Source organism: Syzygium oleosum, unplaced genomic scaffold (genome assembly GCF_021117445.2).
Source record: "Syzygium oleosum isolate NSW1041296 unplaced genomic scaffold, Sole_v2.1 Sole_v2.01, whole genome shotgun sequence".
NCBI classification, from domain to species: Eukaryota; Viridiplantae; Streptophyta; class Magnoliopsida; order Myrtales; family Myrtaceae; genus Syzygium; species Syzygium oleosum.
In genome coordinates this window covers 15,520,368-15,526,160 of record NW_026607485.1, presented here as the reverse complement: position 1 = coordinate 15,526,160, position 5,793 = coordinate 15,520,368, and the positions used below count along the sequence as shown (strand labels likewise).

Sequence of the window (5,793 nt, the reverse complement as noted above, 5' to 3'; positions counted from 1 at the left end):
AATTATTCAATTTGTTTTTAAACACTAGAATTAAACCCAACAAAATTATTCTACTATTAAAAAAGAAATGTTTTTTTTAGCAATTGTTTTATCAATATCTAGATTTCAAGGAGATTTATTTTTAAAAAATTTCTTTTATGAATTGATTGCAAGACAACAAAAGAAGTATTGCAAAAAGATGTATTAAATATTACTTCAAAACAAATTTTTGCTAAATGACAAGCCATTCTATTAGTTTTTTACTTCGACATTGAATTTACTAATGGTTTTTCAAATTCTTTGCTTGACTTTCTCACAAGAGAATTTTTACAGGGAAAACAATCATGCCTCCAAAATTATCAAGAAAAGAAAAGGGGAAAGCAGTTGTTGAATTTTCAAAATGACAACCCGAATCACAAAGTTGGCCACCAACAATGAACCAACTTCAAGCATGGTTAGACATCATTAAAGCTAAATCATCTAGATCGGCTGATTCACTATTCCTATCACAAATAAACCAATTACTCCAGAAAAAACTATATTACAAAAACCCCAAACAAGATCAAATACCAAACAATCGCTATCACTTTCTTCTCCCATTAAAACTTGGGCAGACATAACCCAAGAAGAGCCATCAAAACAAGTTGAGATAAACCTTAAACCATTACCATTGGCCTCCCAAAAACCAAAGGACTTGCAACCGTTGAAAAGAATTGCCAGTGAAGAGGTTACAAGAACACCAATAACCCCTTCCATCGTATCCCAAAACCAAGGATCACAGTTCTCTGTAAGATCACAATTTATTACACAAAGCCAACACCAATTAATCATGGAAGTAGAAAAAGGATTTTATCATGAAAACCCGAAAGTTTTTGCAAAAAATATTTTCCCCGAAAACTGGCATTAAAAACCACATGATTTGTCAAAACCTCATGCTTGATGAACAAATTCTGGCGGAAACCAGATCAGTTACATTTAAACATTTCTCAGCTCCTCAAAATCCAAACAATATTACTCATTCCATAGTCACAATCTTCAAAGTCATTTATTCTAATATGTGGAAACCTACCCCTCATATTCCTTTAAAGTTTGAAGCCTAATTGACTACCACATTACCTACACTTATTGGGATTACCAATAGGCATGGTGGAATAAAATTTTCCAACAAAATGATGGTGATCGCCACACCTGGCTTTTTTTATTTCAAGACAAAATTTCCCACGGAACAATTACTTCATTGGTTTAGACGTTGGTGGGATCACTTTGGCCCATTTCCAACCCACATCCCATGAATCAAAATTTTCAATTTTCATGCAGTTTTTCATCAATTTCAGAGTTCCTAGGGTTGCAACCTGAGAATTTAATTTCAATGCTTTAACCAATCACTCACATGTCCCATATCTAGTCAAGAGACACAAAACTAAGTGGTGGGATACTTTCAAATTTATTGATCAACTTTCTGAATAATTAGTCCTAATTGGCTAAACCATCGAAACACCCAAATCACCCCATTCCCAACTGAAAAAAAAAAAATACAACAAAATTCTTGTGCTGCAGCTCAACTTGCGGCCATATGGCACAACAATATGTTGCTGGATTGGAAAAAATCATATCAAAGATCAAATCAAGAGATTCCTCCAATGAATCTCATCACAATGGCAACACCAATGAAGATGATTGTTACGGAATTAACTTGTCAAAAGATGACAAAAAAGCATAAGATCACCGACAAAGATATCACCGAAAGAAGACAAATTGCAACAAAAAATTACTCTTCACTTTTTGCTGTTCACTCCGTGAAAGGGCAGAGTAAACAAAATATAAAAGGACACAAGGGAAAGAGAAAGGGGAGGCTTTTCAAAAAATTATTCAAGCTCTTCCTCTCTTGTTCCTTTAGCTCCCTTTGGCTCACTTCCTCCTTTTCTTTTGTAACCTTCATCCTTTCTTCATCTTCTTCTTTTCTTCAACTTCTTTTCTTTTCTTTCTTTTCCTCATCACTTGTATTATCTCATACTATCACATTTCCTAAATCACTTGTAATCACCCCCATCACTTGTACCTTGCATTTGTATCACTTGGATCACCTTGTAAGTTTCTTTATTTAATGTAAAGATTACCAACTAAATCATGGTTGGCTTGATCATTTAAGCTTTTTATTCATTTGAATATCAGTGGGATCTTCCCTTGAGTGCGGATCGAATTACCGCTCTTGTGGATGGTCACATTGTAATCACTTTTATTTATTTCAACCACTAGTGGTATCTCTCTTGAGCGCGGACTACTGCCCTCGTGGAAGGCCACATTGTTCTTTCCTTACCAAGTCCATCATACTCCACTCGAGTGCGGACTACTCAAGAGATATGTGACTCAACACATGATCCAATCCGTTCATTTGCCCAACTTAAATAGAAAAAAAGAACAATACATATCAAATTTATTTGCTCCTTTGCAAGCTTCGAGCAGGAGCCTTTTCTTTTCATGCACACTCACCTCATCATCATCCGCGTCCTCTTGCTTGGACAAGAGCTCCTGCGATGATGCTTCCTTGTTGAAGCAAATCCACTCTTCTCTCACCACTCGCGGTCTCAGAACTCAAGATCCACACTCAAGCGCTTAGATCATCATCAACAAATACTCCGAATTTGGACAACCAGAAAATGCACGGTCCTTTTTGTCAGGTAATATCAGAAACAAACTTGTCGCGGCCACTGTAATATATACTTACAAGAATATGAGTTCCATACAATTACGTCAACAGGCAACATAGCCATTAGAAGACTACCGTAGTTCCTATGTGGAGAGTGGAGGCGCCATAATTCCAATGCTTGCCGTCAACCACATTAGTCAAGAGAAATCCTTGATTTGGAAGCTGGTTTATAAGAAGAGTTTTCCAGTTGGCAAGCCATGCTCTTCCTTGGAGCTGCGAAATAAATGAAAGACGCCGTTCTATATTCCTTCCTTCGACCAATGTGCACGCATCATGCCCTCAAGACTGACAAAACTGTCGTAGAGAAAACTCTTAGACTATAATCGTGAACCGTTGTGGTGCCTAAGACAAACGACATGACATGCCCATCCCCATTATACTCTTGCAGAAATCCAATATATTGAGAATTAACCATAGCCTGTCGGGCAAACACAGTAGACTTTAAATCAAATGGAAAGAAAATTTCATTATTCATCAGAAAGAAAGAGTTCCTAGATAAAAAGGTCACTGGACTCCTCCGCGCACTCGCTGTGTTGTTTTTGCACGTGAAATTCAAAAGAAATAAAAGTTACATACTACACGGTAAAATCACAGTCCTTCACACAAAAGGAGATCCTAACTATGGGTGGATATGGAGAAATGGAGAAGGCAAAAGAAGGGCAGCCGCCAGCTAAAAACGTGGAATATTAGAAGATAATTACAAGAGGTTCGGTAATTTTACTATTGTGCCCTTTTTGGTCGCTGGAGGCAATATCATATATGGACAAATTCGGAACAATCCTAAAAGTACCTCTCCGACATATATCAGATTAATCCTACTTTTTCGTTATGTATAAGATTAGCGTTGGAAGAAAAGTACCTCTCCGACATATATTCTGCTGTCAGGTCTGAACATGACTTAGACCGCAGAGGCACCTATTGCGGATGGAGGTGGTTGTTCCCTGGCAGCCACGGACTCACAGTGTAGTTCAGGAACTTTCAGTGGGTTCTTTAGCTTTTGGAGCTCCACCAACTTCTCTTGAAATATTGTTATAACAGCTTTCTTGACATCTCGCTGCAGGGCTTCCGTTTGCTTTATTGATTCAATCTCATGATGGAGGGTGTCTGCTCCAATGCGACTTAACTGAGGATGGGCCTTATCAGAACCTTTTACAACTTGTGCAGACAAATTATTTCCTTTCAAGCCATCCATCCCACGAAATGCTTCTTTCTTATGTTGAAAATAGAGATCTTCCGCTCTGTGTTATTGTTTCGGGAATTCCTTCTTTCTTAGCCGTCTCAAATGCAAGGCTTTCTTGCCAAATTCCATCTATCAATTTCCAAGTTGGCTTTGTCTGCCCATCAACATATCTTGTACCCATGGTTTTGGGCACAGTGTTCTTCGTATTCAAAGGCAAACTAAAAATTCCATGCAAATGAGTGGATATAATACCCAGACAACCAACTCTATCAAGAGTTTCAACAATACTGCCAGCAATACAAGTCCCTTCCGCTGTTTGACAGATTTCATCCACAAGCACAAGGCTTCTTGAAGTTGCTCTGGTAATAATAGATCGAATCTCGGACATCTCCACCTAAGAAAATCGAAATATGAATGGACTTATCAATGAGCTCTATGTAAACATGCAGATTGGTGCCACTACATAGAGATACAAGTGCACAAATGCTATTTGTCAGGATCATCAAACAAGCACATGGTAGTCCCCAACCTAACAATAGATCACTTTTTTTTAGTTTTTATCATTTTTGTTTTGGCCAGACGAGAGTCACTTCTCTATTGTTCTTGTCTCAGCTGACCGATTGCCAAATTCCTTTCCAAATTCAACAGCGCCTTCATCACCACCGGTAAGATCAATATGGGATCCATTTGTTCTAGGCAAGTTATGAATTGTTCCTCCTCCTAAAAAGAAAGAAGTTCTGAAAAATTCCTGGCATCAAAATGAACTTGCGAGTGGCCTACACAACACTAACTATCACACTAAAGAATGATACGGTATGTGTCAAATTGACGAACACAGGCATGTGGTGAGCACAAAGAGAACCTTTCTTTCACCATCACTAAAGAGAGAGATTTAGTGTTAGCCCAAGAAGTTAGTACCTGAAACGAACTTTTTCCATCAGCAGGACTATCATAAGATTTCATATGAAGCATACTAGAATCAAAATGTGGAATAAGAGCCGACTCTGCTGGGACCATCAGTCCACAAATTCCAAGAAGAGCAGCTGCACAAATTGATCGCAGCAAACTTGATTTACCACCACCATTAGGTCCTGTCAAGCGAAACAATGACTGCATATCGACAGTATTGTGTACTGCACTGCCTTGCGCTGTGTCAAACCAATATGGTGACAGGCCAACTATTTTCAGCCTATTTGATCCATCTGAAACATCCACATCCTGCATTCAACAAATGTGCAGGTGATTCAATGCTTAGGAACCAGGGATGACAACAACAATAATAATGCACAGGGCCTCTATTAGGACTTTACTTGACAAAAACAAGCCAGTAAGAAGAGCCAAATGATTACAGGTGACATCATGGAGAAAAAAATACATACATCTCGCATTAATCATCTCCATCAAAAGAAGTTGAGAAAGAAAACAAAATCCATGTCTTTACAAATTGACCAATCCAACAAGTGAGGTTATGACAAAGAAGCATAAAAAGTATTCAGTTTGATTGGGTCATTTAAAGTAGAAAGTCAAAAAGAAAGACACATACATAAGGGGATATCTGACCCGATTCAGCGGTATCAAGTGCCAAAAAATATTAGAGCTAGAAATCGAAATCTATCTTCTTCCCTTAGTAATATTTTTCACAAATTCGAAAACACTCTGAAACCAGTACAAATGAGTCACAGAACATAAATACGAGCCATGCTCCAAGTTTAACCTCACAGCAAAGCGTGGCAACTCAATCCTCAATGTTCACTTTAACAACATGCTGGCCTAATATATGTATATACTTGTCCTTGCACATGGAAGTAGCACCAAACGCACCCAATTATAAATCATACTATACTTATTCGAACACAGAAGATGTAGATGCTGCTAAAGCATAATGCAGATTGCAGACTGACTTCGGTTGTTACCTTAGACTTACAGA

At 38.0% G+C, this 5,793-nt stretch overlaps 1 pseudogene; it reads right to left on the bottom strand.

Moving 5' to 3' along the window:
• Positions 1-2,957: 2,957 nt before the first annotated feature.
• LOC115679816 (DNA mismatch repair protein MSH1, mitochondrial-like) lies at positions 2,958-5,254 on the bottom strand (annotated as a pseudogene).
• Positions 5,255-5,793: the final 539 nt, after the last annotated feature.